Source organism: Numida meleagris, chromosome 4, assembly GCF_002078875.1.
Source record: "Numida meleagris isolate 19003 breed g44 Domestic line chromosome 4, NumMel1.0, whole genome shotgun sequence".
Classification (NCBI taxonomy): domain Eukaryota; kingdom Metazoa; phylum Chordata; class Aves; order Galliformes; family Numididae; genus Numida; species Numida meleagris.
In genome coordinates, this window is record NC_034412.1 from 36,589,372 (window position 1) to 36,614,158 (window position 24,787).

A 24,787-nucleotide genomic window follows, 5' to 3' on the forward strand; every position below is an offset into this window, starting at 1 on the left:
CTTACATCTGCATGTCATCTTGATGACACTGGTATATTTTCCTGGGCATCACAGCAACATGCTAAAGAAGGCAAAAGAGTTCTCTCCTTAAACACACAGAATATCAAGGTTTCATTATCTTCCATGTTCACTTCTGGTAGATTACTACTATAAAAACATTTTTGTCTTGCAAACAATGGAGTGGAATACGAGAAGGGTAAAAAGTATAATTAATACCAAGTAGGATATGAAAAAACACAACTTCCCCATGCCAGAGAAGTGATGAGTTCCTACCTGGTCCCTTTTGGGCTAAGCTGTTTGATCAGCTTCCCTCAGTCTCTGTGGATGTCCTTATACTAGTCTAATTGAAGGACCCCTGTTCTCTTTTTATTTTTGCTCTATGAAAAATGCATTGGAGATGTCTTATAATGAACTTTGATATGGTGAAATGATAATAATGTCCTAATTATATATAAAAATGTAATTACACTTGCTACTATTATAGAAAAACTCCCTTTATAATGAAGTGTTATGTTAGAAAAAAAGATTTCATTATAGGCAGATTCCTTTACTTGTTAATTTGGCCTGTGATTCATCGCTTTAATATTAAAAAAAAATTCTCTATAAGTTACTTTTGATGTTTCTCATTTATGGTTCATTTCTCTGCTCTGGCACCTTAAGATGCCAAAATTACAAACTTATTTAAGATATACTTAAAAATGTACTAGTTTTTAAAAATGAAGGTGGGGAAAAAAAAGGGTAAGAGCCCTTTTTCTGGTAAAAAATATTTGGTAATAGAACACAGAGCCGGGCTAGATATTCATGGCTAAATACCCATGGCTGTGTTCTTGCTGACCAATTACATTTGCTGTTAAAACCCTTTTTCTCAACATATAATTAAGGAGAGGTAGTATCAAATTCCTAAAATTACTGGTGAAAAGAAGTATAATATTGAAAATAGCCCATTTGTAATGGTCAGTTCAATGAGAGAAGCATCCAGCCACTACTCAAATTTGCAATGAAGTGATTGGTCCCAAACAAAAGCTGGGCAAAAAAGAAATTTTTATAATGGGAAATAGCATCTCTGAACCTCAAATATTACATGTCTGTAAGATGACAGAATCTCCAATCAACTCTACTAAGCCACACAGTCACTGAAAAGAAACACAGAAACATCTCCTATGATTTTTTTTTCCCATTAAAAAAACCCAAACTTTTAATAAAGCAAACAGCACAGCTTGTATCATCTTTTTTTTATCTTTTTTTTTTTTTTTTTTTTTTTAACGGAAGTCCCGTGCCCCTGTACACTCTCACTTTCCTCCTCTTCAGTATATCCATGGTGGCCACACTAAAGACAATCTTCCCCACTAGGCAGCAGCAGCTTGCAGGTCTCCAGCCCTTGTTGGACTGGGAAATAGATCTACCTTCTTAGAGTGCTTTATAGAAGTATGAAGATGTCCATACACCCGAAATTTTCTCTATATTTTCAAACTCAGGCCTAACGAACAGCACTACTTTGTCCTACAAGCTTTGCCTCATTTCTGTCTTCAGGCTCTCACAGCTGTAACATCACTGATGACAACATTTATTTGTTTTGGATTATGTTAATTTCTTCTGTATGATGTTTATGCTTCATCACGCTCTCAACTCTTGCTCCCTTGACATAGACACGTGGAGAACTAGCTTGTAGATCTCTTCAGAGTTCACATCCACATCTGCCTTTTCTAGCCTATATATATATATATATATATAAGCTCTGAAGATTCATCTTTCTGTGGGCTTGGTAGTGCCTTGCAATATAGTTTTATCTGCATTAATCACAAATTCTGGATGATATTTTCCTGGCCCATGATAATTAGATAGATAGATTGGATAGCTCAAATAGTTGGAACAAAATTTAGATCTCTAATGTTAAGAAAGAAAAATAAACACAAAAGACTCATGGAGCAAAAACTGGGGCATTATAATTCAAAAATTTTTCAGCTGTTTCATCCTGCTAATTTGATACGCTCTTAGAAAAAAAAAAAAAAGAGTACACTGGTAAAACCTTCAACAAAAAGACACTCTTACTCTAAGAGAAGTTAGTGTGGAACAGGAACAGGCAGTTGTTAACTCAGTGTCCCTGGAGAAGGGATGACTCTTTTGTGCTGAATGACATTGGTGACTCCCACTCCAAAGGAGGCTGTACCCTACTATTAGAGGACTGCAGTGCTAAACAAGATTGTCTCGTCTGTGGTTAGAAAATTCACATTTTAAAAGTTATTCCCACATACAAACTGAAAAGTATATTTAATAGAAAAAGAAAAGCATTTTGATTAAAACTAGCCATGACTGGTTGGTGTAGATGTATGATAATGCATTTTTGTCTATAACGTTTTAAAAAGTCCTGACCATGATACGAAAGCATGTGGCTCCTCTAGAGCATTCTATATTCATAACAACCCTCCTAACGAGCTCTTACAGCAGCCTTTTGTAATACAACTTACAGAGTAGTTTCTTAACAGTCAGAAAATGAGATTCTTAACTTAGTGTGAATTTAAGCTAATGTAATTGATTTCATGAAATAAATTTGCACCTGGAAATCTGCAAAAGGAATATGTCTAATGTCATAGAACAAGTCATCAGTAGGACTAGGAGGAGATGAACAACGGCGGGCTGCAATTCCACATGTCCTGAGAGAACAGCAGGCTCCTTTTTCTTTTAGAAAAGCAAATAAAGATTAGTGACCTACTTTCAAAATCAGAGCAAGTGTTTGCATGTCTAATGGCCTAAGTTTTGAGGATAGTTTTGTTTTTGTAGTAAGAGTGTCTGGATATACAGTTAAAGAAAATGGGGATCAGCTTGAGAGGTGTTACTGAATATAAGCATTCCTAATCTATTGCATTGTATAGCACTATTCTGTCTTCACAGGAAAAAAAACAAGTGAGACATGAGGAAGGACAAAAAAATGGAGCAAATGATGTAGTCTCCAATGGAGCAGCAAGTATGGTTGCAGAAGATGCAATCCCATGCACTACCACAGTGCAGAAATCCCCCACTTTTCTTCTTTGTCAGAGAAGCACTCATGTGAATAACTGCAGATGAAGCACAAAGTGGCATCAAAATTGATTTTACATCAGAAAACTACTTACAGATTTAATCACAGAAAAAAATTTGAATTACTACAAAGACATACTTTATTCCATCCCCTTTCAGCACTAGAAAGAATATGTTCGGGTTCCTCTGATGTTTTGATGGAGAGAAGATTTCTGGAGTCTTATTTCTGATCATATTAAAGTTATTGGCAGATGAGTGCTGCATTTTCTGCTTGGTTAAAAACACAGTGAACCACTTTGTTAAACTTGATTATGTCCCTCCTTCTTCTGGTGGTTCAATTTCTGACTCTGAGCAGATATGCAGAGGGAGGGAAGTCTTCACTGACAGCCATATTACTCAGACCCTTGCAGGGGTCATCCCACCTCAACACACCCACCTGGTAGCTGAGCTGTTGGGGCTGTAGCAGCTCTTCCAGGCCAGTGGCTACAGAGCTCAATGAGCTTTTAAAACTAATTTATTGACACTACTTCTGGCAGTCTAAGGTGCTGATGTTGACACACAAGGCATGTATTCTTTCTGTTAGCAAAGCGTCCCTCACACAGTAGAGTAACCACTGTGATTTCTGACAGAAGGCACACCTTTGAAGGCTTTAAGATCCTTGCAGCCTGTAAAAATTTCATTCTAAGCTAGCCAGTTGCAAGATATTTCAAAAGCTTAAGCTTCCCATGATCAAAGGCACTCCTGAATAACACTATTATGTTCTCCTCCTTAAACCCTGTCTACTTAGAAATGTTGGTGAGGAATTCAGCAATTTCTTACTTCCTCTAGTGAAGCATATTGAAACATGCAAACTGCATGCATTTAACTCCTCAGCAGTGTCATGTTCTGTTGATGTACATCTAAAGATCTGACAATGCACAGCAATATTTTTAGAAAAACAGATTGCTGTTCATTCCATCATCTAGCTTAGCAGAAAATTATCAATGTTTATTAATACTTTTGTAAGCTAGAAAAACATATGATTACCACTTTGCATTCACACACCCTGAAAGTAGTATCTATCTGAAAATAAATTTGAGGAGAATATTTTCAGCCTTTGACAACATTTGCTGATTCAGTTTTGCTTGCTGTCTTGTCTGTTAAGATAGGCTGTACTCAGACAGCTATTTGTAGTTGCCCGTTGGTTCACCGCATCTTCTCACTAATGTATGCAAGCACAAATTTTACACTGTAGAAACTAGTTGTCCATTCACATTGCTCACATACTAAGTTCCGCCAGTAATTAATACCACTAACGACAAGTCTGTGGTAAACCATGCAGCTTTTCCCCTATGCTTTATTCATACGGTATTCTAACTACTTTTTATTTTAATTATTTTATTTGGGGATGGGGAGGCTCAAATAAATCAGCAAAGAAAGTTTCTCGGCATCCCCATGTCCTTCCTATCATAGGCACAAGCTAACGCAGAAATACAGCAAAAGTAAAAACGTTTCAGAAAGTCTTATCAGCAACACTCAATCCTGTTCCACAGCTTTTTTTCAGCAAGACCTCTCCTTTGAACACTGGTAAGAAGCTTGCTATTTGCAATAAAGATGTTTATGTATTAATAGGAAAGCCAACTATATATATATACAATTCCTAATGGATTCAAAGGCTTTTCAGTCAGTCTGCACTGGATCAGACTTCTGTCCTATAAAGTTCGGTTTTCAAATACATACTCCAAAATATTTAGCCAGTTGATTTATTACAGTTCAAAGTATACACTTGCTGTAACGTTCTTAAAATACTCTCAACTAAATACCCTTTTCTACTTACTATGTACTACAGACTAAACACATCTGGCCTGAAATTTAGGTTTGCTGAGAACAATGGGATTTCTGCCATAGATTTCAGTTAATTTTAACTTACAATTTTGTATGTATGGAATAGGCGGGATTTGCACCAATTTATTTCTGCATCTAATAGTGGTGTCAAAATAAACTGAGGAGTCTTTAACATTCTGAAATAGGCTGAAATTACTGAAGTACGTTCTCTGTACTACCAATAAAGACAATTTTTTTAATGCAAAGCTAGAAACAATTTATCCTTCCTAGGTAACCAAACCATGGAAGAGTCCAGTGACAAAGCCCCAAGGGCTACAGGATTGTTCTGTTACCCAGCTACAATTCTTGGAAAACCTGATCGGGAATAAATACAAGATAGAACAAGACATTCAGGATCCTGAAGAAAAACTTTTATTTCAGGCATAGAATGAAGTAAAAAAATAATTAAAAAAAAATAAATCAGTGGCATAACTTTATTACTTATCCAATACACTGTCTCCTACTGTAGCAAGGCTGGCCAAAGGATATAATGACCAGCTTGTGTCAGTGTCCTCTGTAGGGCCTTCTCTGTCACTATCATACTATCTCAGGCAGACAATCTTTGTCTCAGTTTTCTCCTCTTTTTATTTAATACAATGTATTTAATATAACCTAATTTCTCTCTCTTTTTTACATAAAACATTACAGAACATGACTAACTATGCAATTTGTCTGTAAAATCTACATGATTGCTTAACCCTTGTCATATGAGAAATACAAATTCTCCTCTTGCCTGGAGAAGAGAAACGGAATGGGAGAAAAAACAGTATATTGCATCCTACTGTTTTGCTGTAATTCCTACCTGTTGGCTTGAGTTTGAAGAACAGCAAGCACAGGAAAGCAGAAGCTGTTCCCTCCTAGGAAATGAGCTACTGGGAAAGCAACCAGCCAGACCCAGCTTTCTTTCCCACACAGGTCTGTAGGCTAGCTATTTATATTTTGCTGTAGTGTATACTCTCTTCCTGGCTTTTAACTCCTTTGTTTCCCCAAGAAAAATAATTTTAAAATTATAAAGTATAAGCAACTGTGGCCACCTCTGAAGTCACACTTGAAAAAACGTACCTTCTTTTGAAAGGATGAGGAAGCCAAAAGGGTAATATTTGCCTGAGTGTCAGAACAGTTTTCTTAATTCTGCTTCTAATAAACCCCACATACTCCATTCTAAAGAAAAATTAGAAGACAATTGCTATCCTATCGGCCTCCTCAAGAAGTAATACACAACACCTGGGAAAAGACAGAGTTTGCAGTTTTAATTTCTGGGATTATCTTTCCAGAAGTGATTTCATACAGATCACTTCCAGCCCTCACCAACCACCATGGACTGAACAGTATACATTGCAAAGTTTTAACAACACAAACAGAAAAAAACATGAAGTTTCTTGGGCTGTGGAAGCAACTTCAGCATGGTCTGTAAGGGAGCTCAGTTCACATTCTGAGTCCTTACAAATCTAAACACTGCCAATGCATACAGATGACCTAGCTGTGCCAGATCTAAGTCAGCTTTTACTTTCATAGTGCATCAAAATTTGGAAGAAATATGTCAGACCATGTTTGCCAGGGGATGCAGAAGATCTCTCATGAACTGCATGCTTGAGGTTGTTAAAGTGAAAAAAAACTTGGAAGGCTGTAAACAGAAGCAACAGTGCAGCGGGCAGTCACACACACAGCTCCGTAAATAAAGTGTGGTGGCCAGTGCCGGCAAGTCACAAGATGTTTTCACACACTGTGGCACTGAAGTAGCACCTCCTTCATAGCAACACTAATGAACTCTCCCTCTCTCCCTGACTTTAACGTCACAACCAAAAGAGTCACCTGGCCTGTGGCTGTATAATGAGTCTCACTACAGAGACGCATTTGCTTTACAATAAGTCTATTAAGCTACACTTGGAGTTATTAAAACTGTTCACAAAACAATGTCCTCATCAGCTTGATTAGGGGCAGCAAAGTATGCTAGAAAATTTGCAAATAAGTCAGGCATCTGATTTATATCTCAACAGACAGCTGAGAAAATTATGCAAAAAAAAAAAAAAAAAAAGAAGCTGCTCAATAGAACATTACTTAACCATTTCAAAACAAATGAGAAACTACATGTTTGAGGAAAGAAAATAATTTTTTTTTTAAAAAAGAGCATGAGTGGGAAAGTTGCTGTATGGGCACATCTTGAAAGAGAAGAAACAGCAAGAGTCACCAGGATACACACTGCGAATATAGCAGCTCCTGCATTTCATTATAAAGCTGCAGTGTCCAAGCAAGGCATACTACTCCTGTTGGCAGTAAATCAGGAAGTCAATAAAGTCTGCATAGAAGTTCTGCTGACTTCTGAAGGGCTTTTCAATGTCTATTGGTTATTCATTTTTAATTGCTTCAATTGAAGAGAATTCATTCTGAAATCCACAAACTAAGATTTTTAATATTGAGATTCCAGTTACAAGTAATCTCTTGTAGACTTCCACAGATTTCATTTTCTTTCTGTGAAAAACAAAACAAAATGACTATCAAGACGCCTGTAATGGATTGGAATGTCAACTACTTTTAACAAGAGAAATGTTATAAAAGGCATGCATTCTACCTCAGTAACTGTACAGACCACAGACTGAGTCACTGCACAGCTGTGTGTCACAAACAGCAATGTTTAGCTAAAGCACTGATCCTGCCATTTTTAAATTTTCTTGATTCTGTATACTACTGATTCAGAATTACAGCAGCTTGAGTCCTAGTCTTTGGGGAATGTCTGCAAGACATTTCAGTGTCTGATTCTTCAAGTACCTCATTAGGGTGATGAAAAGCCACATGATGAAGGGGCAGTGCCATGCTTGAAGAACTAGGGGTTCCTGTTGTCTTGAATTATTAACAAGTCAATACTTAGTGGACTGTTCCTGCCTGCCTACAGCAGGTGGTACCCCACTGCCTTTCACTTGGAAAACATCTGCTTGCTCTGAGCCTCCCCAGAGCTCACTACAGTCATTTGTTCGATTTAAGACAGACACTGTCATTATTCCATGCAGCACTTCACAGAAATACTTCCTACTAAATGCTTGAACCATCTGAGCTGCACCAGGCAGGCTGCAGGCCTCATTAATAATGCATCCATGCTTATCAATAGATTTAGACAACTGGTATTTAGAAGCTTCTTCTTCAGGAGTTTCTTTTCACACCAGTTAGCTTCATTCTGCCAGCTCCTTGATGTAGACATTACATCCAACTGAGTTCTGAAAGGCAGAGGTGCTAAAATTGTATTTGAGCTGCTCCCTTGCTTTGGAGCATCACTTGACTCATGAAACTCTTAAGATCAACACTTCTGTTACATCGGTTCTTGTCGATTTCAGGGTCTTGGAGGAGGAAAGATTACATTTATACAGAAACAGCTTTAAATTTATGGAAGTGCTGGCTTTACATTCTCAACAAAACCAGCTTCCACTAGCACTTGCTTACATATGAGAGCAGGTTCAGCACGAGTTACCTTAAAATTTGTCAGGGAGTGGCAACCACTTTTATCAAAGCACTCATGATACTAAGAACAAAGTAAAAGATATCAAGCTCTGATCAAATGTCAGTGTGGACAAAGTAGCTATTGGCTGATTTAATGCAGGGCAAGGAAAACAAAGGTAAGATCCCACTGGTGCATGGGTGGGTTGAGAGGCCTTAAATACCTGTGCTTTGATTATAATAAAATAGATGCTTGAATCCCTTCTGGTTCTTCCTTCCTTTGGATCAGGGTTGCCCTGCACCACCTCAGAGGTGAATCCCACAACCTTCAGATGAGTTTCTGCAGCGCAATTTGCTTGTTTTCTGGGCCAATTGTATCTGCTAACCATAAACAATTTTTTCCATTTATTTTTTTAAATGAAGCAGCCAAGTGTTTCAGATCTCATCTACACTGTCACCTTTCTTAAAAGTTTACCGATGTTGCTTTCAGCTTTGTTATTTCTGTCGCTGGCAAGAGGAGAAGGCAATGTTGCTGCAATTTATGCATATTCCTTTTGAGATACTTATCTCTAACTGCTGTGAGCAATCCACTCAGCAGCTTCACGTTCTTCTGGAGACCTGGAATCCTTCATGGTTTCAGACCTCCATTGTCCCCAGTCTCCAGCCGCACAGGGAAGCTAATCTACATAATTTTCTTAGAGTTGGACATTTGCTAATTAATGGCTCTCAGATGAGGAAGATAAGGAACCTTGTCACTGACTTCCTTTTGCTTGTCATAATTCCTTGGTTCTTTATGATAGGAAATCTTAAAATTTCTTTTCCCCTCTTCAACTACAGTAATGAATTAAATTAGAATTTACAAGATACAATGCAATGGACAAAGGTTGCTGTCAGGTTAATTGCAGACTGTTTACACTATGGATTGGTTTCAGTGTAGAATTTCTGGTTGCTAATAAACTAATTGCAAATCACTTTGTGTTTATGAGTCAGTAAGATTCACCGTGCATGCAGAGATTAATCTCACACACACACATTAGATTTAATATCCCTTGAACCTTACAGAGTTACTGTGCACATGGAGCAGAACTGCGTGTGAGCAGTTCTCAGTTGCCCATGGTATAGTTCATTTAATTGTCTGGGGTGCTGAAAATTTAGGACCAAGTCCTACACCTAGTGATGTGAGAAATGCCCAACTGGCACCAGAATTGGATGCTGTTTGTACACCGTACTGTGTGTCCAAACAATCACTTATTGAAGTGTTGGCACTGGCTCACGACTGGAGACTGCTGCAGTTAGTCTCAGCATTTGATCAAGTTCATGGGAAGTTAGTGTTTGTCCAAAGAGAGCAAAATTTGGCTTCAGTGAATAGGATGACTTTTCATACTACAAACAAGAGAAGCTGATCTGCAGCTGTACTTACAAAAGAGGTTCCCCTTTCAAATATCTATCAAGAACTGAACATGAAAAACAGTTCAGTGATGCTCCATGGGCAGAATTCTGAAATGGGAAATAAAGTCACAGTTTTTCCAAACTGTATTCACTTCAGTAGATTTTTGCAAATACATTAGAAATGAAATTATTTCATTCACAACTCTTCTAACTCCTTTGAATTCCACAACGGATGCTTTTCATAACGACACATACAAGAGGAGATGGTTTGAACATCCATGACAAACAGACCTGTTGGAAGCAACTCACATCCTGTTCCTGATCACAGCGACTACGTCACGCATGATTTCTCCAAAGATGCAAGAGGCTATTTCAGAAGAACTACTTCTGGATCAAAAGGCTGTTCAATCTCTTTGCCTCTTAACTCCTCAGCTCAGCTAGGAATTGGCAGGCATAACTAAATCTCACCCCTGTGCGCCAGTAACTATGCTGCCACCAAAAATTTGTTTCATAAATAATGAATGATTACTTAAGCAGAAGTACTATAAGGTGCAGAACGTCAATGTCTTAATTATGTCTTTTTTATTTATTTATTGTGAAGGAATAAATTAATTTACACTATTCGTTATGTCTACGTAACAGTGTAAAATTTGTCTGTCACATAGAAATTAATTGCAAGATCTTCTGCTTTACCTGTGTACAATCTTGATACACATCTTCAGATCCTCAGAGTGGTGAGCAAAAATGCAGTGAACAGTAGGCACGTGTAGAAGCAAAGAAGGGGCAGAAAGCAAGAAGTCATGTATGGGCCTCTATTTCCACAAATTCAGTGCCTCTAAACTGTCAGGAAAAAAAGGCAACTCTGCTGTAGCAGCCACCTGGGAATAGCGCCAGTCTTCATACTTGAGCTTGAAGATGGAGAACACCTTCAAAATGAGCCTGGTTTTCATCAGGACAGCACAATTACTGTCCAACCACAAAAAATTTTTTCACCCTCAGGTGATTACTTTGATTTTTCTGTCTGCCACCAAATCAGAATCAAAATCTTAATCTTTTACTGTTTCTTATTTTCTTGTTTAATGCACAGTTTATATATATAAAAGAAGAAAATGAAAGAAAAGGAACCAATAAAATAAAGATGGTTTAATAATTTTTAAGGAGATTTTAAATGATACTCACTTTATCGAGGCTGATGAAAATGACAGTAGTGTCAGAGGGTAACAGGTTGCTAATAAATACAATAGTTTAGGAAAGTGCTATTCTTGTCATGGAAAAATATATTTTGAGAAAAATAATACTACTGTAATTCATTTCTGAAAGCTACAGAGACTTCTCAGATGAGGAATGCAGTTATTAAAGGCAAAAGCACACAATATGTTGTAATGAAATGGTTGTACTGCACACTTCATTAAACGTTTTGTGAGCCATCTGGGAAATTCCGTCTCTCTCCTCTCTGAAAGAACATTTTCCACGCTTGGGTCGCTAGAGGGAGCACACGGAGCAATAGTGGCACACACCACGCCGCTGTGGTGGCTCCAGCCTGCTAAGTTGAGCACGGCAAAAATTAACCAGGGGAACACTGGAACGTGTGTTTATTCTTCTTTTGCAAGAAGCATGCGTAAAGGATTCATTGAGTAAGATCTGAACGCCTGCAGCTATCAAACATCCGTTGACACAGCAATGCTCACGTTCTCTCTGAGCTACAGAGTTGGGAGCAGCTGACAGACTGTGTTACATGCAGCCGTTGCAAGAAAAATTGCTGTCATACGCAATGCTGAAAAGCTTGAAATTCAGAGAGCACAGTAGGGAGTCTTCCAGAAAGATTCAAAGAACTGATATGTTTTGGATGTGTTGACTGTTTGATTTACAATATTTAAAGGTAGAAAATTTGACTGTTTCTTCTTTGTGCCTGGAGTCAGAAAATAAAACAGAAGAAACAGACAAATTTTATATAAATCTCAGAGGAGCAGGAGCTAAGAAGAGGCTGAACTGCAGATGTGTTGGAATAACTATATTTGCACTCTCAAAAGCTTGTTATTTGTGTAAAAAAGCTAAAGAACAGAATCCTAACTCTGTGCTTTAGCATTATGAGCAGCATTGTCCAAATAATACTATTTACAGTGCACATTTTACAGCTTTAGTTCACTCCAATCCACTATTCCTTCTAGATGAGCCGCAGAAGCTACACTATACTGCATAGAGAAGAAGGAAAGCAGAAGCTGCCTTTGTATCACAGAAGCAAGCCAGTGAACTGCTGAAGTGCCACGTCTTCAATAGAATTTAGAGCCACGCAGTGAGCTTGAGCAATACGCCCAGAAGTATATGAAGCAAACACGAACATATTGTTGTACAAGATTGTAAGAAATAATGTTTTATATTAGTGAAAAAAAATCATTTTGCTCAGTTTTTATCAAAGCCTGCAGCACATTAACTTTTGTGTTTTTCCTCAACTAGAATTACAATATGCTATCTTGAATAACTGTAGCATAAAACGCAGACTGAAATTTTAAATGAACACTTTTACTGGCATTTATAAAGCTTGCTTCTAAGAGTAATTGCAATAGCAGTTACCTCTGGTCACATCCATGGACTCATGCTCAAAAGGCCTCTGTGGGCATAAATAGCACCCGGCACCAGAAGTGCACCATCTGGCACCCCCAGGCATCACTCAAATAATTCTGCATCGAGCCCAGGGAAACTTTGAGCAAAGCCTGACTACAGCTTGAGCGAACCCTGCTGTCTGCTCCTTGGTGGGTGGAAGAGTGTTGTAGCATGCTGACACTCCACATCAAGCACTATGCATGCACATAAAACAAAGTATTTAAAATATGTAATAAAAATATGTACACATATATACATATGTAATAAAACTTCCCATCTCTTTCTCTCTGTATGCATAATACGTAATTATATATATATATGCAGTACTAATTCTGAAGTACATAAAGATTGCTAAGTCGTTCAGTCTCAAATCCACAGTAAGATTTGCAAAAGGAAACACGACTCATAAGGTTGCTTACACAACCTTCCTTTTCTCCATGAAATGAGAGTTTGCTACAGTCCTAAATGGCACGATCACCTCTTTTGCCTATAAAAATCACTGCCTCGTTCAGCAAATGTTTACATATTACATACTATTAATTGAATGGATCATTCCAAACCTTATATTCACATGCTCCCCATTCCTGCACTGGGAGTCAAATTACTGATTTTTTGCATCTCCATGTCTACAGTTCTTTACAGTGAGATTGCACGTATTTTCACATATAAAACCTCTACCAGCCAAAACAATGTTACTATTATTCCTAATTTACAGACAAATAAAAGCTAGACAGATTAAAGTTTAAATGTCACATGACCACTAATTTTCTGAACAACACCGAGTCTGAAATAAAATCTGTAGCAGTAAATTCAACTTAGTTAACTCTGAGACCATTTACTATCTCTTTTATGCTTTTCTTTTTTGTCCTATAACTTTCTCCTGAATTTGTTAAATATCTTCCAAATGAGACAGTAAGAGAGGTAGGCATCCTACAGACATGAGTCTTGTCTTACCCCTTTTTCCTGAACACTGTTCCTCTTAGCTATGGCCAAGAGTCCAGTACCACACGAAGTCTAATTTACTCTAGATCTGTTGCTAGCAGCCAAACTATTTAGGCTCCTTCCAGTTACAAATGCAAATATGCATCCTGGTCAAATAAAATCAGGTTAGCTTCAAGTAGGTTATTGTTTCTCTGGCATAGAAGGGATGAGAACAAATGAAAGGCATACTGCAGAGAAATCTGCAAATGGTGAGCCAGAGAGCTTATGGGCAAGCATTTTTATTGATATTCCACTAGCAAATTAAACAGGCCCCCTGAGGGGTTAATTACAATCTATAGGCTCAGATTTTGGAGTAGGGAGAAAGCACGAGGAAGTACTGGTATTACAGCACCTCCTGAAGCACCTCAGAACTTAAGGGATGGGTTTGCCTGTTCAGCTGCTTTGCAGTACTATCACACATCCCTCTGCTTACTGTCTATGCACTCTTCAGAAAAGACTGAGCAGGAGAACTTTGCCTCCCTGTTCAATTTCTGTTTGCAAAGCTAAAGAACTCTGTATACAACTGAAGTGAACGGCAAAGTCAAGTTTAGCACAGCTCTTGGCCACTCTCTCTTCAGTTCTCTATCTCCATAGCATACTTCTTCCTTCTAACCAATTCCGTATGGACTATATTCTTTCTTTCAACACACAGTATATGATGTCTGTCCTTCCTGGGAGATTTGCATTCATTCCTAACAGTGTCATGTTGCTTGCTGATAAAATGTATTGGATTCCAAGCTACTACATGCCTCCACCGTGGTCAAATTTGTTGGCCTACTAGTACTAGGTTGTTTTTTGTTGTTGTTGTTTTTTATGTCCAGCCCCTTTAGATCTTACTGCTCAGTGAATCTACGCATAAAACATCATCTTTTGCTGGTTCACTGTTTTTTTTTGTTAAAAACACACACACACATATATTAGGAAACCATAAGATCAGAGAAGCGCAAAAGAGAGCAGCAGCACCCAGGGAGAACCTATTATTATTCTTCTCAGCCTATTCAGAAATTTTAAGTTTTCTGACAGCAATTAAATGCAGTTAATACCAACACTGCCTGATGGCACAATATATTAAGAAAGACAAACCTCAGTCAACATAGCATCAACCTCCTTGCTCCCACATCCATGCCTAATCTTCTGGTCTTCCCAGGAATATATTTTAATAGGAAAAGAGAATAATGTTAATTAATTTCGTGCTTAAAGGCTTGATGATATAATCCAAATGTAAAAGGAAAGAAATTTTTTCTTCAATCTAAGGAACACTAATGCATTATTTTCTACAACATTAGTAAGAAGCAAGGATCCTTGACAAAGCCCCTTAGTGTATGAAATCTACATTTTGAGCTGCTGAAATAAGAAAATGTCTGCAGTTTTGCAAAACCTTGAAGCTCTTTGTGGTATTTTGCAGCCTTGTTGCTCTTGTCCTAAAAGCACTTGCTTTGACATCCCCTACTGCTGGTGCCACCACGCACACTCACAGGCAAGAGGGCACAGCCTGGGCCTTCTTATGCTGAGATGTGAAAAATCAATTGAATCCCAGAAGATGGAATCACTGGTGCAGAAAGTGACTAAACACCAACAGTTATTCTGAAATACCGAAGTCTTGGAAGAGGAAACTGCAAATATACGCTATGATTAAAAAAAAAAAATAACTCTCTGCATGGTACTTTTTTTTCTGGAGCTCTGTCCTTCTACAGAAATGCTAGTATTCACTGATAAATTAAGAGTTTCTCTCCAAATATTTTTCTGCTCACCGGTAACACACAGATGCAGGATATGATGTGATTTGATACACACCGATACATGGCACTATCATATCACAGTAGTGGAACATTCAGAATATTTCCATTCCCTTACCATTATGATTTTAAAATAGTCAGAAGTGACAGCAGAGTCCGTGCATACAGTGGCAGGAAACATGTTTTGTATTTTTACTCCAAACTTTTGTGATTCTAGGTACTATATACTTATTTTACTAAATATTGTCTAATTATTACTTTGTGCATAGTACCTATGCACAGCTTAATCCTGGCTATGCATAAATCCAGTCTGTCTCCCCTTCCTTCCTATCTTTTTCCTGTCATTCTCTGTATTTTCTGCTGATTCTATCAGCATCTCCTCACCTTTATCTACCATTCTTTGTTTCTCTCTTTCATTTCACATATTTCCTTATACATTTGTGCTAACACCCAGCTGAGCTTCAGTGAAGAATTTTTTAGCGTACTCTCTGTTTGTGTCAGTCCTATTATAACGTACTCAGGATGATATATTATACTTGAAAGCTTCTGGTATAGAAATAAAGAAGTCATATTAGCTATTCCCAAAAGAATGTTAATCATAATCCTTCAATCACGATGATAATCATATTCGTATTTGGAAAAAAAAATCTTCCTATGGTTGAGAATAGGAATAGATGTCAGAAGATACATGTTCTCTCAGCTTTCACACAAACATCTTGTGGTCATAAAGAAACTGATTTTGTTTTCTAGTTTAACTGTCAAAATACATGAATAATACTGGCCTACTTGATTGGGTGACACTTGATTCAGCTTATGTTTGTAAAGGCTTTGAAAACATCAACTATGCCAGGGTAAAGAGGTACAACGTATTATTAGCTGTCAATTATGTTTTATAGAAAATGCTGTGGGTGATCATTCATTCTACTAGTAAATTGGTAGAAAGAAGAAAAACAGAAAAATGGAAGAAAGAGGAAGAAAAGCAAATGCTGGTTTGAAACAGAATATACTGGAGCCTGTGCACAACTAACTTTCACATGAAATCTTCTGAGTCTGCACAGACACTACTCCCCCGAAGCTTGAAGCCAAAATTTATGTGCACAGACAGGCTGGTAAAAATGAAACTTTACAGTTTTAAATTCTCCAGCTTTCTGTGTAAACTCTATGCTTTAACTATACTGATGCTAATGGTATGAGGTCAATTAACTTTGATCTACAATGACAAGATCACTAGCTCCCTAATTTACTGGAAAGAATAAACTTCCAGCAACCCTGAACATCCCCCATGCACCACTGTGTGTGCTTCTTACCAGGCTTATAAATGAGCACACTCTAGCGGTCTCTAGCATGCTCAGAAAACTATGCATGCAAAAGTACAGGAAAACAGAACAAATGAGTTTGTGCACTTAACTCCGTAATATGATGCTGTGGACAGCTCACCATGGTTTGAGAATCACTGGGCTAAAGACTGATGACATTTGATATTTGCAAATTCTACTACATTCTGTAGCTTTCTTGGCAATGAGATTGTACACTGCTTTAAAAATCAGCTAGGGCAATTTATGGAAAAAAGTGCATGCCACTTGATTAACCAGTTTGAGATCATTATTTCTCTCTAACGGCCTTTCCTTGACGACAGGAAAACAAAAGAAAATTAAAGCTGATAGGGCTGTTCCATTAATGTCAAAAGTTGGCATTCTTTATCAGTCTTTAACTTGAAAGCAGTCCTTGTCAGAATAATGATAAAGGCATCACAGAAATATTGCTTTTCATCTTTGTGACATATAAATCGATGATCGAAAAAAATCACTATATATGTTTTCTTTTTTTTAAAAGCAAATACAAAACAAGCCATCTTGTCTACGTTTTATATTCATCTCTGACAGAGATAGTTACACCATCTATCTGAGCACTCACTCATGGCTGAAACAGCTCTCTCCTACCCGTTATAACACTGACCCCGTTTAGAGGGCACATCACAAACAGATGCACTGAAATCGGTAGCCTTTTCCAGGGTGTGAGCTGACATAATGGGCGGCTTTCCTTCCCCTTGGGAGCAACCACTCTCTTTACCGCTAGGACAAATGACCTGTAGGAGAGGCAGCCAGGGCTAGACACTCTATTTCCTTATAAATGCCAGATCAGATCATAACGCATTACTGTGATTTACTGCATTAATGACCACGCGCTTCGATTTGCAGGGACAGCATGAAAATGTACCAGACTGAAGTCAAGCTCCCTGCATGTCACGGTACACTTTCTAGGCAGGCATGTTACTTTTAAAACTTCACTTTCTCTTAGTAAACAGCTTTGAATTTCACAGTTGTAGACACACTAAACCACTTACATTATCAATAAACAAGGCTTACCTTGGAGCAATCGGGATCTGTTGAAATGGTGTAAATTACTTTTTTTTTTTCCTCATCAGGGAAAGTCAGTTTTCAGCTCTTAAGGGGGCTCCTCTGAGATTCTTTATTTTGCTTTTTTTTTTTTTTTTTTTTTTTTTTTCCGTGAGCAGGTCCTTGTTCCTTATAGTGGGCAAATGCCAGCAGCTTTATATCCTTTCTCAGAAGTACAAGGCTCCACCTCACTCCTCCATAGTTCTGAGAGTAGAGAAGGATTACTGAGCCTAAAAAGAAAAAAGAAAAACAAACCTTTTTCAGGCTTCATTGAATCAGAAAAATGGAAATAGAACAGAACTACTTCAGAGAAAGAAAACAAAATGTACTGTCAGAACAATTAAAGGGAAATTAAGAAAGACAAAAAGTGAAGAAGGAAAATAAAGATCAGATGATAATATAGAGGACAGAGAAAAGACAATGGAATCAAAATTCATGAGATCAGAAACAAGAAAAAGAGAAGAGGATTTTAGTAATAAAAGGATACTAGAAGTAAAAGTATTTCGATGCGTTTATTAAGATTACCAGAAGTCTTTGAGAAAAAAAATGTTAAATATTCACTGTAAATAGAAAAGCTTCTTGAAGGGGAAAAAAAAGAAAGAAAAAGAACAAGAAGAAAACTAGAAAATCAGAAAGAGAATACTTGTGAAGGGGAGGACAAATATAGAGACAAATGTTAAGTAACATAAAGATATGAACTTTCACACTGGATAGCAATTCAACCACCCTGTAATCATGAAAGCCTAGATCAGAACTGCCTATCAAACATTCAGTTTATGTCAGGCCATGGAACTCTTAAGAGCACACTGAAGTAAGCAAAACATTCCCTGCCTCGAAACAACCTGTTAGGAGCAGACAGTGAAGTGGAACAGTGCTTCAGGTCCCCACAAAATAGATTTTCTAAGCTGAAAGTCTCAGAAAGTCTCTGGAATTGTATCTTCATGCTACACAGGAAAGCAACAGAAGTGCTATCACAAGACTGTACATTTTCCCTAGTGCAGCGTTCAAACACATTCCTCAGTCCAGAAAAGCAAGTATTTTGCTAAATTAGGAGTAAAAATATAACAGTTCATTTTTGTTAATGGACTGTGCTTATCCATGAGTCTAAGATTTTTCTGAGCAGAGGCCCTGGTTCTTTGAAACCTTAACCCTCAACTGCTTCCAGTAACTCTCTCACCTGAACTATTCTAACAAACAGCATCTGAACTCCAGTAACCCATCGCAAAGACCTATGTGAAGAGCTGCTAGGGCAGCACACCAGGCAGATCATCTGTGTGTTTCCTGTGCCAAGGATATTAGTCTCCTGTTTACTGAGCTTTTATCTGTGCTTGTCCTCTGAACTAGATGAATTTAAATCACATTTTTATCTTTTACTACTCGAAAGTCCTTCAGTTAGTTTCTATCTTAAGAAAACTTTTAAATGAAGTTCATTTTATTCTATATAAAAGTGCCATAAATAATATCAGATGGAGAAATAGGATAGCTTTGGTAAAGCTAGATATAGTTAGCTCAGTTTAGCTGGCTAAGCCTCAGATTTTCCAGCACGGAAACAAGGGGTCAAAACAAAATTATTCCAGATGTTACTTTTTTAATTAGCAAAGTAAACAAAAGTTGATAATAATGTTTCCTCCATGGGCAGTTATATTAAAGGCAAAGCAAGAGCAAGTTCTGAAAATAAATTCTTATCTGATGTAAGCAGCTTTTTATGGAAAATCTCATAAGAGCTTTTCAAAATGATATACACCATTACCAGATAACAAATTATCAAAGCCTTGTGGTTTTGTCTTGTTTTCACCGTGAATATAAAGAGTTGTGCTGACTCCCTTCTCTTCCTATTGCTTTCATATGTCTGCATGGAAAATTCCTTTTAATCATATTTATACGGACCAATAGGTTACCTTCAATTCTTAGGAATTCTGTATAAAGCTTCTGATAAACAAACAAAGAAAAAAGCCATGGGAAGGTTTTGGAGACAGCAAACAAGAGAAGGAATCAAAATGAATTTAATGTAAAAATTGTTCTGCTTTATCATTTATGATTACTTTCAAATAAATGTTCCTTTCTTTCCTTTAGAAATTCTCACTTTTTGAAAAGGAACATCCCACCAGAAATCAGTTCATACGTCTCAGGAGAAGGATTCTGGAATTCATATGTCTGTATGTCTATGTCAGAAGAGTTAGAAGCTGGGGTTTTATATATAGGCATACTCACAAATATACACTTAAATGTAAGGATATTTGGGTCCTGCAGTCAAAACTTGGGTGTAGGCACAAACATGTTTCCCTTTTCCACACAATACTCTGTGTCTGGTTTTGAGCAACACAATTGCTCTTCCCTAGAGTTTGCAGGAAAGAGATCCAGCAAAAATGAGTGAGGAGTGCAGAATACTGTTCAGTCCTTGCTAAGTTTATGTTTGGTATGAGTGGCATGTTAGAGAAATTGCACAAGTACAAATTTTCCAGACAAAAGATTGGCATTATCTTCTTCCCAAGCATCTCCACAACAACTGCTTTCAGGCATCCTGATGGACAAGAAATACCTTCAAGCACATTTAAGGGCAAGACACTGAAGCAGGCAGGTCAGGGGAAGTGAAAGACCTACAGGTCAGATATTTCAGCCCTAAGAAAAAGAAAGAAAACCTACGCTTACCCACATTCTTGGTAAATTGCCAGGTCTTATGTTGTTTTGCAAGACTTTTTCCATTCTAACCAGTTGCATCTAGCATGCTTTCTTTGATACCCCTTGTATGAAAGTAATTGCCATTTACCATCTTACATGCTGATGTTACATTTGATTGACCACAACTAGTGTCATTTATGTTGGTAATAGCTTAGTATTTCACAAGAGCTTTTCAGCTTAAATTGTTTATTGTTATTTTAAAAAGAATAAATGCAAATGTTTTATTTCAACTTCAGAGGCATTCATTTTGATAGCGTTTTAAGAGAAATGTAATAAATAGCCAAGTAACAAAATAGAGTAGCTAAAAGGGGATTTTTTTCCAAACCAAAGATTCATTTCTGAAGCTTGTTATATGGACATTTTAAACATTCATGCTAATCACGTCAGTCTTATTTATTTTATTTTTAAAGACTTCGACTTTTGTTGAAGCAATATTTATGCAGGATAGCTGTGATAAATAAGCAAGTGCCAGAATTTCTAAAGCTATGGATGATTTACCAATGCAATCTGAGTACAAATAGGTTTCAGTTGCATTTTTTTCCACTGTTTCTGTACACATTTGGTAGTATGCAAAACTTCATCCTAGTGATTTTCACGTGCAAGTCTGCGTATACATAAACACATTGATCAGAATGAGTTATTTCAGAAAATTAGACTTCTAGTGTTTTCTTTTCTTGACAGAGAGAGCTCTGAGGTACATAGGCTAGAGACCCATTATAAAGAGACAGTTTCTCAACTACTGAACCACATATTTTTTGTTCACTCTACAACATGGTATAAAGGTGATTCTTTAAATTAAACATATATAAAGCAGCAGTGACAGTGGCTGAGCTGAATTAGGCTAAGTATCCACATGAACCTATGGAAATGCATGTTTCATAGCTGTGAACAAAGATAATGGCATGCAAGGAACTGCTATTCCAGAAAATGATGTAGCCTTTCATCCTTAATAACCAAATAAAAAATGGGAAGTCAGTACTTGGGAGCTACTCTTGCAAGCAGATCCCCAGGAAACAAGGTTCCCTACAGACTTGTCCTTGATCTTAAAGCTTAACGTGAAACATTTATATGCACGTAGAACCTGGCCAGAAGATGTGGGAAGGCACTTTTATCACACTGGCTGTATTTCTTTCTTAAATAATAGATTTCCTCTTCCTCCCACCTCCTTCTGGAAATGGAATGCATGCTCAGTAATGTTTCTGTGCCTTTTTATTATTATTATTATTTTAATAGTTTGAGAACAATCAGACAGTTTTGAAAGCCGTTAATACCCCTCAATCTGATGCTCAGTTGCAGTGCAGCTTTTAGAAAGCAAAAATAGGTAGTCAAAGTAAAGTAGATGTTAGCTGAGTGAATAGTTCAAATACAAAGTAAAGAAAGAAATAAAAATTACTGATGTTAATTGCATGCTAATCTACTACCCACCTTTCTTTGACATACAGGCGTGTGGATGAATGATGCACAGACTAATCTGATTTAGTGTAACTACTCAACAGTCAGTTGAATTATACACAACCATGCGAACTATTGCCAGCTTCACAGTGGTTGACTCACCTGGGTATTATGCAGCAGTTAACATGTCCAACATACAATATGAAGTAGACCTGTGCATACTACATCATCTATATCTGTGTAAACATTCTTCAAATTAGTCTTGGTTTTGTCTAAATCCTCAAGTATCAGTTATATATACAAAATTCCATAAAACCAGCATAAAGCAACCTCTAAGCACCTTTTTCCCCTGAAGCCAATGGGAAAACACATTGGCAAATGACAAGCATCTTTGTGCAATGCTTATTCACCTTTGATGTAAATGAAAAAAATGCAGGAGGATTTCTGCATGGCTTTTAATTTTTTTCAGTATTAATATATATATTTTTTACTAAAAATAAATCCCCAAATATATTCTTCATTAAGAACAACATCTGTTGAATGCACAGGATATGAAAATAAAGCCTTTTTTTTTAATGCAAAACAACTCTTTACATCTTTTTTGAAAAGAAAAATAAAAAGCTCTGATTTTGCCTCGGCTTTGCAAATAAGCCCTGCCTTCCACTGAGAGCAAACCAGAAAAAAAAAATAATAATAGTCAGACAATTTGTAACTTAAAACTGCAATTTGAGTATTAGTTCATTTGAATTCCTGACTGTGGCTCTATTGCTACTGTGTTGCAGGGTTTTTTTTTTTTCTTTTTTCTGTAGTTTAAATGTACAAGAACATACATTTTAGGAGGAACTATGAAAGAGGTTAGGGTCTTGCTATCTGCACCTCAACTTTCATCCCTGTTTCAGGATTCCCAGGGATTTAAGAACTTTAAAAGAATCACAAGAACAAGAGGAAAAACAGCTGGAAAGACTGCAGACTGCATACAAACTAGGCAGTAACAAATGCACTTTGGTCCAAAGGAATCAAATAAGGAAACATTAGAACACTTCACTGTCATTTTCACTTCGTACTACATCAAAATCTTAGCTGTAAGGTGTAACATTAGGATTTGAAATGAGAAAAAGAAGCAGTTCTTCTGCAGCATAAATAGAACATGAAATACCTAAAAACATTTGGGGCTACCACAGCTTTTTTAACAGCACTCGTATCTCCAGCTGATTTTTCTACATTTGCGTAAGTGTAGAAGAATAACAAATATTCTTCTTTTTCACCTTCCCCTGTGCAAGGGTGCATTGTTTCCAGTTAACATTTTGGAACCTGAGGCATGGTATATCCTCTGCACAAACCAGTGAGAAATCAGCACTCCCCTTTATGCTCTCTCTGCTGCTTTGAAAGTCTTCAAGAGCTCTTGTCGATTTCTCTTCACTGCTCAGGAAAAAAATTCAGAAAAAATCAGCAAAAGCGCAGCCACTAGTTTTGAGTTAGACAGCTCTGAGTTTGGGCAGCTTAAACTACCAATATGAACACGGAGACTGTGAGCAAGTCACTGCAACTATAGGCGCTGCTGCACCCGATCAGCCCTGTGCAATGCTGCTATGTTCCTTATGGTAGCACATGAAGAAATGTAGATGCTTTGGAACGAAATTCAACAAAAGCCAGGCATAATGAGCAGGGAAGCCACTGTCTTTTATTTCAAATAAAGGAAGCAAGCATAGCCCCAGCTCAGAGCACTACAGCTTAGGGACCAGAGTGCTCTTCTGAGCCACAGATCTAAATCAATTCAGGCACCCTGGACAAGTATTGTAATCAGCAGATAGCTGAACAGACAGCAGCACTCATTTTTCTCACTCACATATTTTGCAGAGCCTAAGGGTGGCACAAGGTAGAGCACAGAAGTTGGGACAGGCAGGGAAACCCCGACTTTACGACTTTTGAGATGCATCTTCCCTTTGATGTCTCATTTGAGGCAGTTCAGATCTTAGTCAGAAACAGAGCTTTACATGTCCAGGGACTTCCAGTGTAAATTAATGTAGGCACACACATAGAAACTGGGCAAGTCCAGCATCTACAGCACAGCAGCGTTACTTTCTACAATGCAGCTGAACAGCAAGTGGCAATGGTATCCTGCCTCTGCACCAACCAGCCTGTTAACCACAAGGGACTACAGAAGAGAGGCAACTTGTGACCAAATTGTTCATTTGGTGCTCAGCCTAACTCCTGGGCTAACTCAACCTCTTTGTGACCCTGGGCAAATTGCCTATCAGTTTCTCAGTTATTCAGCCATAAAGTGGGAATTAAGAATGCCCCCATGTTTCCTCACCATCTGCCATATCTATTTTCACTGTAAACACTGGGCAGCAGATGTCTACTATTATTCATAGACTGAGGCCAGACAAGATCAGAACACCTTCTCGTCTGATCTCCTGCATACCAGAGGCTATTATGTGCAGCTACAAAACACAATGAGGAGTTGATCACAACTAAGGTTTCCAGGTGCTCTTCCAACAGAAGAGAAATAACAATATTAACTCATTCAGACACAGTCATTACCTTCCCCTACATGCCCAAAGCACTGGGACTATTTAGAATTTAAGTAATTCATTCTTACTTTAGTAAAGCTAGCAAATTTGTGTTTCTTCCTAATTTTGAAAGTTGATTCATAAAACTGCTTTTTGAAATGGAAGAATTTACTGAAAGATCTCAAAATTGTTAGGATATTTCAAAGACAAGTCACACTTGGACATCTCAGCTCCTAAACTGCTAATGATATGTGCTAGTGTACATACTGTTAGTGAAATTATTTCTAAATTAAGCATGATACAGCTTTAAGAAAAAAAACAACTAATTCGGAAAATCAATTAGACTGTCTGGCCATGAATCATAAAAACATATAAATCAGACTTCCTTAGAATAGCTTACCCCACTTATCGATGTCTAAATACTGTAGGACTTATCCAAGTACAGTACACATAAGTTCATTGTTTCTGTAAGTGAAGAAACAATGAGGAACTCAAGTTTAACCAAATCAATCCTTGACTTCCATGCACCTTAAGATGATGTCTGTCATCAGGGACATATTTTTGCTTTCTGTAGGTGTATAATTGCATATTTAAATGGCATTCACCATACAGGGGAGAGGATAAAATTCAGCTTATTGGGAATTAAGTTTACTCCTAATTTCTGCTGGTATGAAAAAGAAAACCGCTCAACCCTAAGTAGTAGCAAAATTTTCACATCTTATGTCTTGGAATAGAAGAAAATAGCGCAAAAGAAAATATCGCAACAAGAAATATATATATATAAATACTCTGACAT

The 24,787-nt window shown here is 37.5% G+C and overlaps 1 protein-coding gene across 3 annotated transcripts in view; it reads right to left on the reverse strand.

The window, feature by feature from the left end:
• TTC29 (tetratricopeptide repeat domain 29) overlaps positions 1–17,637 on the reverse strand; it is a 189,313-nt gene extending 171,676 nt beyond the window's left edge. For all 3 annotated transcript variants that reach the window (XM_021393864.1, XM_021393862.1, XM_021393856.1), the window contains exon 1: positions 17,378–17,637. The gene's annotated coding sequence lies outside the window, so the exon portion shown is untranslated. The remainder of the gene's footprint in view (positions 1–17,377) is intronic.